Below are 14,872 nucleotides of genomic sequence, written 5' to 3'. Positions count from 1 at the left end.
AAGAAAAAGACCCATCAGTGTTGAGCGCACAAACACCAAGAGTAGTAGAGTCTCGGCTTATGGACAAAGGAAGCCTTAACCCCCCAAGCATGCATGAAAGCTCTATTGTAATCAGAGTCCTCTACCCCCTCAATATCATCATCAAATATGATCCACACATCCTCAACTATTCGCTGAATGATTATGTCCGGGCTACTGAATTTGCCTTAGTATATTCTAATGCACCTTTCCCTCCACATGTGGTAGACAAAGGCATATAAGGCCACCTTCTTCATCCTTTGAATAGGGTTTTCTCCTTTGACATTGATAGTAGTCCACTCATCTTTGTCAAAACCCACTCTTTGACTATTCTTCTCACAAAACATCTCTTTAGGATCTTAGACCACACCCATTTAGCACAGGGGCAACCATTAAGAAGATGGCTTGTGTCCTCATCTTGATCTCTACACATATCACATGTAGTTACCATTGTAATGCCCCATTCCTTAAGTCTATTAAAGGTCTTCAATCTACCCTTAAGAGCCAACTAGGTAATGAAGCTTTGCCTGAGAATGCAACTATATATTGTCCCAAACAAGGTGGGACCCAAGAAGGAAAAGCAACTCGAGTAGTCGATGTTTTTACAACTAATCTGATCGAGAAGAGGCCATCAACATTTCCCTTCCACACCACACGGTCTGAGGCATTAGGAAGAATGGGAACTTGATTGAGGAGCATAGAGATAGTAAGCAAGGAATCATCCCTCATAGGAAGTAAATAGTCTTCCTTCAATCATGGTTGAACTTAAATAATATAAGCATTGTTCTTGCATATGTAATTCCAAAATGAATGAAATATTTATTTTTTCATCGATAAAGATAAGTTTATTGAATCAAATTTTCTAGTATATCAATTTAAAATATAATTATTAAAAGAGAAATATTTTTCTTACTTTTTAAGATTTTAAATCTTAGTAAGGGTTGCTTTGCTCAAATGGATTACCACATTGGCAATCCAACACCAGGGACCTCTAAATTTTATGAAAAAATTATTATTTAAAATAATTAAAAAAAAAACTTGAGCTTGATCCAACATTTTGAAAATTGACAATTATCGAACTTTCACGGAATTCTCAAATTTAAAATTAAAATTCAATGATAAAAAATAATTATCTTTTTTAAATTCATAAAATTTTATTCTCTACAATCCTGTGGCATTGGATTGTGTTTTTGGATGCCACCAGATTAGGTCAATGATCCTTAATAAGAGTTGAAATCTTAATAAGATAGTAAGAATAGTTGGACAGTTTATCAAAACCTAAGTATTGGGTGTCATTATCACGTATGGGTTGTGAGGTCCACATTTGACCATAATTACCATAGATCAGTTTCCTTGATCAAATCTTAAAAAGCCAAAAAAAAAAAAATTTAGGATTCGACTCTAACAATCCAAAGTCTAAACCCTATAACACTAATGTTGATAGGGATCCTAACTTCATCATTAAAACTACATCCAAACTTCCATCCTAGTTTTTAGGTCCAATTTGACTAAATCAGCTATTTTATAACATATGCTACTGCTAGGACCTCTAAAGATATGAGTAAAAAGTTTGCTCCTTCAGAATTTGGGGATATCTGATTCCACAGAGATTTAAAGTAATATTTTCTTTTAACCACAATTTCATAATCCCAAATTAAAATCTGAGATGATTATTTTTATTTATTTTTTTACTAAGGATTAAATTAATACAGAAAATTGTCAATATCAAATATTAGAGGGGCATGCATGTCCCTACAAAAGATTTGATAAAATTTGCATTGTCTAAAGAACTTGTAAAAATAAGAAAAGAACAAAAATATATTTTAATTGCACATAATTTATGATGTAGATGACTTGTCTAAATCATCTCTAACATCGTTTGTGAATGAGATGAGACACCATATTTGATATTTGCGAACAAAGTAATAATGCAACAAAAAAATGGAGATTGAACAAAACATATAAAATCAAATCACTATATTTTTGGAAAAAATTATAGTCTTTGAGAATCCAAACCATTATGAGGTGGCGAAAGTCTTTTCTCTATTTTAGATACTAATTTATTCACCTAAGAATACTTGTATAAAAAATATAAAAGAGTCATGATAATCTAACTTAGGCACGTGTCATACTCAATAAACTTATTTGACGTGACAAACTTGCAAACTGTAGATGTGCTCTCATCGGGATACAAAATTGCACCTTTTATGAAAAATCATAGTTCTGTATTCTAAGGAGAGTACATCTACGATTCTCAAAGTTGTCACATGTCAAAGTTCAATCGAAGTAGTTCTTTGTTTTAATCTGCAAGATATGAGATACTTATCACAACAAAGATCCACCTTCTTCTCCTCCTCTTTTTCAATTGGTAAAATTATACAGATAACCTTTGTCTCGCTTGCGCGTGTAAAAAAATATTAACCAATAAGAACAATTCCCATGAATCAACAATTTCAATTAAAGAGGATAAGATTTTAAGGAATCTAGATCGCCAAGTAAGCTTGCACGCGACAAAAAGCCAAATTACTTTATTCAAAATCAGGTACCTTAGTCTAGGAGTTAACATCCCACAAACTGAGTACGTTGGGATGTTATAAATTGAACAAGCAGTCGTGAGAAATGGAAAAAGGTCCACAATCACAAGCGAAAAGATATAGTACTATATAAATAACCAAAAAAGGTACACACTAATTCCCACCATAAGAGGTTCGTAAAACTAGTTTTTGACTTTAAGCATCGGGTTGTTTTGTAGCGACCGACATCTCCACACACTATCCTCAAAGTTCATGTGGTTAAATCTAAACCTCACATTGCCTAAGATATAGATGGAGTCATCTTAAAGTCATTCGTGCCCATACAAGATGGGAATCCAAGATTTAAAATCAAGTATATAAATGAATTTTTTGATAAATCGTTAAAATAAAAAACCTTTAATGATAATCAAATATGTGTCGATAGTAGGATCAACCGACTAAATTAATATTTTATCAGTATGATGAATTTTTTATATTATCAATCCCTTCTATCAAAATTAAAATCTAGTTTTACTTTTACAACTATATGCATATCATCCTTCAATAATCAAACCTATTTGTCAAAATTAAAATCAACTTGTACAATTATACATGCATTCCACCCTTCCAAGTATACATGTCAACTTTTGTCTGAATAAAGGTTGGTTTCCTAAATCCACAAAATGTGAAGGTGTCTTTGTGATTAGCTATATTTCTTAGAGGGAGTGGTATTAAAATAAGTTTTTCTTTTATGATATTAAATAAATAGAAGCTAAGACCTAATCAAAGATCCATAGGTATACCCAGCGCCCCCACCTCCTTTCCTGCCACGCCACCCTATTCTTTCCCTCTACTTCTGCCCTATAGTCGGCTCCCCAGCGTTCCGTCTCCATCTTTCTGTCTCTTCCGTACATCTGTCTCATCTTTCCTTCTCTCTCTCTCTCTCTCTCTCTCTCTCTCTATATATATATATATAACATACTTCAAACATCATGTAATCCAATCCAGCACCACTCATCAAGTCCTTCTTTGGGTTTCGTTATTTCTTTCAAAACTAAACCCTATTTTGTTATTTTATTTGTTCTTATTCTTCTTTTGTGCCGTGGTCTTCGTTCTGTGGACCCCTTAACAGCATCATTCTATTTAGAAAGATAAACAAATGTAAAGAAAATTTCATTCCATTGTTGTTTGAATTATAGCGGAGTATTGGGTTTCTTTGTCTCCTCTCTTGTTATTTAGGCCTCTCTACTTTCTTTCTCTTTTCTTCATTGAAGATGGGAAGCTGAACCCGAGTTTCAACGTAGACATGATTTTTCCTACTAAGTCTCTAGGGGAATTAGTGAAGCTGCCAGCATGATCTAGCTTTGGATGGTGAAAAGGAATTACATTAGAGAAGAATATACTAACCCTAGCTAGGTCATGCTCTGACAGCTTCATTTGTTCCCCTTTTAGGGGCACAGATTCTTACACCACAAGAGAAGAAAAGAAAAGAAAAGAAGTCAGATTGTAGAGAATCAGCTGTAAGTATATTCCTTGCCTTATGTTCTGCATGTGAGCCAACATTCACCTAAATATGAACAATTTTGCTTTTAGAGTACAGTAGAAGCACCTATTGATCTATGGTGGTATATACATAATAGGCTACTAGTTATTATCATTCTTGGGCCAAAAGATAGAACATGACCTGTTTTTGATGATGTGCTCGCTACCAATTTTATGAAAGATTTCTGTTAAATTGGAGACTATCACATGAGTCTGGTTGGATCGACGATTTTCAGTGATAAATACTTGAATGGATCAAGATGTCTTGTTGACCAATAAATGGATGGTTTTTTTTTTTAAAACTTTTATTTGGTTATATTGGTAAAAATTAATTTTTAATCATTTGTCAATTAATTATTATAAAATACAATATTATTTTTGTAACGAAGTTCCTTTATTTTTAGGGAATGAACACAATTATTTTAATTATTTGTAAGTACTAATTTTTTTAAAATAAATATAGTAAGTATAAGAAATTAAATATTGTAAAATACCAGTAACATTTAATTATCAATATTATTAATATAACAGATAACATTGATAATATTTAATAATCGATATTTTTTATTTTTCAATATTCTTTTTAAGGATTATATTTAAAAATAAATTTTAAGATTATATTGCAAAGTAAAAAATAAAGAATTAAATATTTATAAGTAGGGAAAATTATAGAAATTAATATCTAATTTATAGTTACAAAAAAAAATATAATGAAAATTATAAGATTGTAATTATAGAATATAAATACTAATTTTTTTTTTTGACACTTAGAAAGAATTATATTTTTCCATTATTTTTTAATAATTATAAAATAATATAATTTTGGGAAGTTACTATAAATAATCTTTAGGAATGGTAATAATGTTACTAATGAGAAATAATTATAATTATTTATCATAAAAGTTAGAAAATAAATTATTAAAGAAGTCATATTAATTTATAATCAGTAGAAAAATTATTTGTATTCATGTGTATTTATATCGATGGTTGTGCCTTTGAATTTTGCAAAAGTAAATCGAGTTTAAAATTGACGGTTTATTAATTTTGTAATGATAATTTTACATAATAATATTAATTATTTTTAATAATTTTTCTTAATGTCTAAAAGTCCCACTAGGTTAATTTAAGTTAGTTTGGTGTTCACTCACTAAATGTCCTCGGAATATCTTTTGAGGTATTCAAAAAATAATTTTGAACTGTTTAATTTTAATTTTAATTCTAAATTTGGGAGTTTGGTAGTCCTTCAATTTCTAAAGCTTTGGATCCAGTCCATATTTGGTGGTTGTTGGTTCAGAAATTTTCCATTAAATCTAGATGGTTGTGTATTTAGATTGCTTATGTTGTCATTCATTTTGGGTAAAGTGAAAATGACCTTAGTAATCCTTAAAATGGTACTTTTTTTCTGGGGAGTTAATGTTAGATGTGTACATTTGTGTTTGTTGGATCAATTTTCAGAGAAAATGTAACTAATCAATGTTGGCCGTTTTGTGAAGTGCTTTTATTTTATATTAAATTAATGCTGGAGTGATCTCAGTGGGAAACACACAGGGACATCTCGATGTGCTGACGTGTACGTAATTTTATTTTCATCTAATTTAATTTTGTAGTAAATGTTAGAAATTAATATTTTTATTTCGAAAGAAAATTTGAAACTATGTATATAAGAAACGACTAAAAGAATTATTATATTTTAGTATGAAAACCCTTAACCCTGATTTGTGGTTTAGTTTAAATCTTCCAACTGAGGCTTGAGCCAGTTTCTATAGAACATAGTAAGCTTTTGAAACGTCTCTTGTTTGAATTCCACAAATGAACAAGCATGAACACGTAGCTGAACAGAAGAATCACGTTAGTCGACAGAGTTGGTGGAAGGTAATTGTTAGGTGTTCGTCTTTTTCTCCATTAAGGGTTAGGTGGGAAGCAAAGTGTTGAAGCCATGCCATGTAGAGCTATTAAAGTAAAATGGAGCTTACAATCAATCACCTTCTTATTTCCATCGTACATTGAAATATATTTTAATATGTTCGTACTATAGACATCGGTGCGACTACAAGAAGCAACACTTTTCTCAAGTCCATATTTTTTCATGTAGGTTAACACTTAAATTCCATTGAATTCTTGATCTAGATGAAGATAAAGTAAAGGAAAAAGGACTTGCCTATTAATATAAGTTAGGCGGCATAAACTTCCAAAAAATATAAATAATAATGACAGTTGGCGTTCAGGTTGATGACCTCAGCGTGTGACATATGGCGATACTTGGCATGATTATATATATGTGGATGTGTTTTACTCGTATCTTGTAGAAATGCGTTTATGTTGTGTGGTGGCGCATTCCCATCTTTGTCCCCCTACTGAGGTCACTCCAGCATTAATCTAATAACAACTAGGCTGCGTAAATGTAGTTTTGATATGTCCGTATAAGTGTTGTCTTGTGTCACGTCATTGCTTGTACAACGTAGATGAGTCTTTTTAAGGCATTTGGCACATGTTTCTATAGCAATTCTGTGCCACATTTTAATCGGTTTCTATAGGAAATGTGTGCTACGGAGGATTGGCTCCAATTTTATCGTTGATGTGGTATTCTTCCAGTCGTGTAAAATGTGATACAGGGTTTCTATTGGAATCTTGTGCTATTAAGGATTTACTAACCTAAATCGAGCAATGAGTCAAGAGACCAAATTCATAATGCCCTCCGCATGCCCACCAGCTTCTGTTTTGGTGAATCAGAGCCCTTTGAAGGGTATTCAACACAATCTGCAACCCTCACTTTTCAAGCAAATTTTGGAAAATAATTAAAACAATATGGTACAATATGTGTGGGCGGTAAATATTGGGCAGCAGGTTTGGAGTGTATGCCCCTTATCTGTCAGGTTTGACTCCACAATGGAATTCGAAGTCACAACAATGACTAGTCTTTAACACTAAATGCCTTGGGAATAATCGTAGTTCTTTTACATAAGAGAGATTTGCCACCAAACCTTGGTCCTCGTAATTAAGAAGGAAAAGAAAAGAAACATTCTTCTGGAAAACGATCAGAGGAAGTTGAAGGGAATGGGATCATACTTGCAAGCGAGGAGGAAATGCAAGCGAGGAGGAAATGAAGGTTTTAATTACTCATTCATTTTGGAAGGAGGGAGACGAAATAAAGAAACTATTTCTATCCTCAATTCTAATAAGACTCCATTGAATTAGACGGTTAGGATATATATATATATAGGGAAATGTTCAGCAACAAACATTTTGGCAAAACATTTTTCAAATATGGGTTAGAGGTTTTGGAATGGGCTGATTTTTGGTAATGATGATCTTTACGGTGTAGAGATCATCCTCACCAAATATCAGCCCATTCCAAAACTTCTAACCCCATCAAAAATGGTTTACAAAAAATGGACGGTCCACGATTTTTCAACTTGTAAACTAGGACTAGAAGTTTTGGAATGGGTTGATTCTTGGTGAGGATGATCTCCTCACCGTAGAGATCATCCTCACCAAAAATCAGCCAATTCTAAGACCTCTAACCCATGTTTTGAAAAATGTTTTGCCAAAATGTTTGTTGCTGAACGGGACCCATATACAATATATATATATATATATATATATATATATATATATATATAGGGTCCCGTTCGCCACCCTTAGTTTTACCACACTTTAACAAACGCGTTTTGTCTTACATGGGTTAGAAGTTTCGGAATGAGCTGATTTTTGGTGAGGATGATCTCTATGGTGAGAAGATCATTCTCACCAAAAATCAGCTCATTCCAAAACTTATAACCCCATCAAAATTGATTTACAAAAAATGGACGGTCCACGATTTTTCAACGTGTAAACATGGGGCTAAACATTTCGGAATGGACTGATTTTTGGGGAGGATGATCTTCTAATCATAGAGATCATCCTCACCAAAAATCAGCCCATTCCAAAACTTCTAACCCATGTAGGACAAAAAACGTTTGTTAAAGTGTGTGGTAAAACATAGGGTGCTGAACATTTCCCTATATATATATAGGGAAATGTTCAGCACCCTATGTTTTACCACACACTTTAACAAACGTTTTTTGTCCTACATGGGTTAGAAGTTTTGGAATGGGCTGATTTTTGGTGAGGATGATCTCTATGATTAGAAGATCATCCTCCCCAAAAATCAGTCCATTCCGAAATGTTTAGCCCCATGTTACACGTTGAAAAATCGTGGACCGTCCATTTTTTGTAAATAATTTTTGATGGGGTTAGAAGTTTTGGAATGAGCTGATTTTTGTTGAGGATGATCTCCTCACCATAGAGATCATCTTCACCAAAAATCAGCTCATTCCAAAACTTCTAACCCATGTAAGACAAAACACGTTTGTTAAAGTGTGTGGTAAAGCTTAGGGTGCTGAACGGGACCCATATAAATATATATGGGTCCCGTTCGGCACCCTAAGTTTTACCACACAATTTAACAAACGCGTTTTGTCCTACATGGGTTAGAAGTTTCGGAAGGAGCTGATTTTTGGTGAGGATGATCTCTATGGTGAGGAGATCATCCTCACCAAAAATCAGCTCATTCCAAAACTTCTAACCCCATCGAAAATGGTTTACAAAATATGGACGGTCCACGATTATTCAACTTGTAAACATGGGGCTAAACATTTCGGAATGGGCTGATTTTTGGGGAGGATGATCTTCTAATCATAGAGATCATCCTCACCAAAAATCAGCCCATTCCAAAACTTCTAACCCATGTAGGACAAAAAACGTTTGTTAAAGTGTGTGGTAAAACTTAGGGTGCTGAACATTTCCCTATATATATATAGGGAAATGTTCAGCACCCTAAGTTTTACCACACACTTTAACAAACGTTTTTTGTCCTACATGGGTTAGAAGTTTTGGAATGGGCTGATTTTTGGTGAGGATGATCTCTATGATTAGAAGATCATCCTCCCCAAAAATCAGCCCATTCCGAAATGTTTAGCCCCATGTTTACAAGTTGAATAATCGTGGACCGTCCATATTTTGTAAACCATTTTCGATGGGGTTAGAAGTTTTGGAATGAGCTGATTTTTGGTGAGGATGATCTCCTCACCATAGAGATCATCCTCACCAAAATTCAGCCCATTCCGAAACTTCTAACCCATGTAGGACAAAACGCGTTTGTTATAGTGTGTGGTAAAACTTAGGGTGCCGAACGGGACCATATATATATAGGGTGCCGAACGGGACCATATATATATAGGGTCCCGTTCGGCACCCTAAGTTTTACCACACACTTTAACAAACGTGTGTGTATATATATATATATATATATATGTGGGAAATGTTCAGCACCCTAAGTTTTACCACACACTTTAACAAACGTTTTTTGTCCTACATGGGTTAGAAGTTTTGGAATGAGTTGATTTTTGGTGAGGATGATCTCTATGATTAGAAGATCATCTTCCCCAAAAATCAGCCCATTCCGAAATGTTTAGCCCCATGTTTACACGTTGAAAAATCGTGGACCGTCCATTTTTTGTAAATCAATTTTGATGGGGTAGAAGTTTTGGAATGAGCTGATTTTTGGTGAGGATGATCTCCTCACCCTAGAGATCATCCTCACCAAAAATCAGCTCATTCCGAAACTTCTAACCCATGTAAGACAAAACGCGTTTGTTAAAGTGTGTGGTAAAACTAAGGGTGGCGAACGGGACCCTATATATATATATATGGGTAGCGTTCAAGGGCAAACTTTTTAGCAAACTTTTTGGCAAAACATTTTTCAAAACATGGGTTAGAGGTTTTGGAATGGGCTGATTTTTGGTGAGGATGATCTCTACGGTGAGGAGATCAATCTCACAAAAAATCAGCCCATTCCAAAACTTCTAACCCCATCAAAAGCAGTTTACAAAAAATGGACGGTCCACGATGTTTCAGCTTGTAAACATGGGTTAGAAGTTTTGGAATGGGCTGATTTTTGGTGATGATGATCTCCTCACCATAGAGATCATCCTCACCAAAAATCAGCCCATTCCAAAACCTCTAACTCATGTTTTGAAAAATGTTTTGCCAAAAAGTTTGCCAAAAAGTTGGCCATTGAACGCCCCCTTATATATATATATATATATATATAGGGAAATGTTCAGCACCCTAAGTTTTACCACACACTTTAACAAACGTTTTTTGTCCTACATGGTTAGAAGTTTTGGAATGGGCTGATTTTTGGTGAGGATGATCTCTATGATTAGAAGATCATCCTCCCCAAAAATCAGCCCATTCCGAAATGTTTAGCCCCATGTTTACAAGTTGAAAAATCGTGGACCGTCCATTTTTTGTAAATCATTTTCGATGGGGTTAGAAGTTTTGGAATGAGCTGATTTTTGGTGAGGATGATCTCCTCACCATAGAGATCATCCTCACCAAAAATCAGCCCATTCCGAAACTTCTAAACCATGTAGGACCAAACGCGTTTCCCGTTCGGCACCCTAAGTTTTACCACACACTTTAACAAACGCGTTTGGTCCTACATTGTTTAGAAGTTTTGGAATGGGATGATTTTTGGTGAGGATGATCTCTATGGTGAGGAGATCATCCTCACCAAAAATCAGCTCATTCCAAAACTTCTAACCCCATCGAAAATGATTTACAAAAAATGGACGGTCCACGATTTTTCAACTTGTAAACATGGGGCTAAACATTTCGGAATGGGCTGATTTTTGGGGAGGATGATCTTCTAATCATAGAGATCATCCTCACCAAAAATCAGCCCATTCCAAAACTTCTAACCCATGTAGGACAAAAAACGTTTGTTAAAGTGTGTGGTAAAACTTAGGGTGCTGGACATTTCCCATATATATATATATATATATATTGAATTAGACAGTTAGGATATATATATATATATATGGGAATGGTTCAACAGTCCTAATGTTTGTCAAGTTTAGTGTCAAATATTTTTTGTAAATCATTTTTGATGGGGTTGGAAGTTTTGGAATTGTTTGATTTTTGTTGAGGATGATCTCCTCTTCACAAGGATTATCCTCACAAAAAATCAGTTCTAAAGTTTTTAACCCATATTTTGAAAAATGTTTGGCACCAAACTTGGCAAATGTTAGGGTCGTTGAACCGTCCCTTATATGTATTTGTATATGGGAGGGTTGTTGAACCGTCCCTTGTATATGTATTTGTATATGGGAGCGGTGCGGCAGTCTTAAAGTTTGGTGTCAAATATGAAACTTTTAACCTTAGTTTACAAGTTGAAGAATCGTGGACCGTCTAATTTTTGTAAATCACTTTTGATGGGGTAAGAAATTTTGGAATAGGCTGATTTTCGGTGAGGATGATCTCCTCATCGTTGAGATCATCCTTACAAAAAATCACCCCATTCTAAAGTTTTTAACCCATATTTTGAAAAATGTTTGGCACCAAACTTGGTAAACATTAGGGTTGGTGAATCGTCTTATATGTATATGTATATGTGGATGGATGGATGGATGGATGGAAATGCCCTAATTGGGATAGAAGTTTTGGAATGGGTTGATTTTTATGTTATATATATATGTGGATGGATGGATGGAAATGCCCTAATTGGGTTAGAAGTTTTGGAATGGGTTGATTTTTGATGAGGATGATATCTATGATTAAATCATTCTCATCAAAATCAGTTTATTCCAAAATTTTAAGTCCCATGTTTACAAGTTGAAAAATTGTAGATCTTTTTTTTTGATGGGGGGGGGGGGGGGGGGGGGGTTAGAAGTATTGAAATGAGTTGATTTTTGATGAGGATCATTTCTTCATTTTGATGAGGATGATCTCTTCATGAAGAGATGACCTTCACCAAAAGTCAGTTCATTCCAAAATTTCTAACACGGGCTTGTTTAGTAAAATAAATTTTGTTTTCTATCTGATAGATCAATTTCGGCTTCAAATTTTAACTATCCACAAATTTTAACTATCCATTGATTCAACCCTATAGTTGGGAACAATGTTTACCCAATTCGTAGGACTAATTGTAATCACAATCTCCCAAGTAGTAGGATTATTTGTATTAGGTTAGTATATTCAAGCGAATAACAATCCCATCAAATTTTGGGAGGGTTGGCAAATCGTAGTGAGAAAATTTGGCTTTGTCAGGTGAAACAAACAAAATTTTTGATTGATTTTTTTAAAATATATTTAAAATTTAGATTATTTTATTTATTATAATTTTATAATATTATAATTTTAATTTGTATACTTCAATTATATATATATAATGTATATAATGCACAAGCGAACCCAGAACCTAACAAGGAAATCAAAGCGGACACAAAAATGAAATTTCTCTACTGCTACGGAACCATTTAATTCAAGATTGGCAAATAACGAACTCCAAACCCTAATTCGAACCCACGAACCGAGTATCATAGCTCAGGCAAAGTAATGACGTTTCCTCCCATCTCATGTCTCAACCACAATTCGGCTACGAGCCTTAAAAGTGGTTTAGAGGTTAGAAAAGATTTTTGTAAGAGATAAAAAGTCTCAGATTCGAGTTTGGAAGCGTCTCCAGTTGGGGACATCTCGACGTGGTGACATCTTCGTAGAAGCGTTTTACTTTGTGTCTTGGAGAAAACAGATCTATGGACATGTGTGGGCCACCACATCAAGATGTACTCCCACTAAGGTCCGTCCAGCATTAACCTTATAATAAAAGGGGCTTGGACAGGGTGACAGCTAAAAACCTGAAACCCATTTCTGTGGGCCCAAATTGTTTCTAAAATGCCCGTCTTGTGGGCCCAAATTGTTTTTAAGATGGCCATCCCAATCACACAATCCAAAAGTAATTCCATCGTCTAAGCACCCATTTATCAAGTAAACCAAAGCCCTAGTAGCATTAGTCAATCCAACTAAATCAAATCGTTTTTGATAGGGAAATTCTACAATTGATTTTTCATTGAAAATTTGAAAAACTACTTGAATTGATTTTTCATTGATTTTTAGAGTATATACCATGTAATTAATTATCATTTTATGAGATTTTACCTAATTAAAAAAATCTAATAATGTTGAAGCCACTAATGACGATAAGACCAAAGTCAATGTTAATGACACTTTCACCCCCTCATCATTGCATATTTGACTAGCATAAGTCAAGATTACAAATGTAATTGATAATCTTGAAGGAGTACATTTGGGAATTGACTTCATTTTTATCCTCATTTGAAGTACATTATTAAGCCAAATTTTTTTACAAGTACAAGAAAGAGATCTATGATCATGAAGTTGTTTATAAGAACATCACCTTCGATTATATGAGACATATGGTTTGCAAATACTCGTTAAGATGTATGTATTTGCTACCAATGCAGTTTGGGATGTAGGTGATTTTAATTTTGTGGGCAAGTTCGTTTCAAGATGGGCCAGATATTAGGTATAAAATTTTTAGTAGTTAAGAATATACCAATATTATACATTAAATTGTGTGATACTAAAATTTAATTTCGTATTTTTAGATTAAGATGAAGGATATTTGCAATGGAAACTCACTAAAAATTTCATGAAATATGGTAGGAGGTCTCCAAACTTTGGAGGCGATATCATTTCATCCTCTTTATTTTTATCTTTGTTTTCATATTATTTAGAATTGTTAGGAAGATAGGTTCTTAGCAAGCCGAAGGTGATTGGAGATGATGAACCTAAATAAATGATAGGCAATGGTGATGTAGTTCACTATGTGTAGAAAATTTGATGGTCTAGGGTCGTTGTAACTTGTGTTGTTCCATAGATTCGATGGTCTAGAGTCATCAAATTTCAAATTGTCATATTGATGTTTCTGACCCGTCCTGAAGAAAAAATTTGACAATGAAAAATTTGATGCCATGATCAATCAAATTTTATGAAATTTGTCGGTTCTGGGCCGTTGAATGAGTTTTTTTCACCTTGTGGTTGTCCTTCAATGTCATTGAACATCAGAGGATGAGGTCTACTTGTTAGAATGGTGTTGTCATCAGGACTCTTGTGATATCAAAGCAAATCACTGTGAGAGGCATGTGACAATGGATAATAGTGTTGGCAACGGTTTTGTATCTTTTGCTTATGATTCCAAAAGATAAACATGTGTAAGTGATTGATTGATCATAAGAACTAGAAAGTGTTATTTCTGTGTTGTAAGATTGGAAAAAATATACAGAATTTTTAGGCTGTCATCCTCCATTAATTTGATGTTTTCGATCTGTTGGAAGAAAAACTTCAACAATGAAAAATTTGATGCCATGATTTGTCAAACTTTACGAAATTTGACGGCTTAGGGCTGTCGGATATGTGCTTTTTTCACCTTATGGTTGTCCTTCAATGTCTTTGAACATTAGAGGATGAGGTCTACTTGGTAAACTGGTGTTGTATCTTTTGGTAAAATGGAGAGGTAACGTGGATAAAAGTTTTGGTAACAATATTGTATCGGTTGCTTATGATTCCAAGATAAGCATGTGGAAGTGATCGGTTGATCATAAGAACTAGAAAGTGTTATTTTAGTGATGTAAGAGTAGAAAAATAAGCAGAAAAATGATGTGGAATGAAGTACCAAAATAAATTATAAATATTAAATATTGTAAAAATATTATATTAATGTTGAAATGGGCGAATCTTGTATTGGACACAATAGTCTTAGTCTTAAGACATATTTCGTCCCTATAATGTGCTAACAATCTTTGGACGTTTATTTTTTAAGATACAATATTCTATACGTGTACAAGACAACACTCCTAATTTAAATGTACAGAATGGCATTATGCAAGTAATAACTCGAAAACAAATAAGAATTAGAAGTCTCTCCAGGTTGAAAAGTGTGTTTGGGTTGACTTTTC

This window comes from Akebia trifoliata, chromosome 5 (assembly GCF_017979445.1).
Source record: "Akebia trifoliata isolate Shusen 1 chromosome 5, ASM1797944v1, whole genome shotgun sequence".
In the NCBI taxonomy this organism is placed as follows: domain Eukaryota; kingdom Viridiplantae; phylum Streptophyta; class Magnoliopsida; order Ranunculales; family Lardizabalaceae; genus Akebia; species Akebia trifoliata.
The sequence above is the reverse complement of the archived record's forward strand: the minus strand, read 5'-3'. Positions refer to the sequence as shown.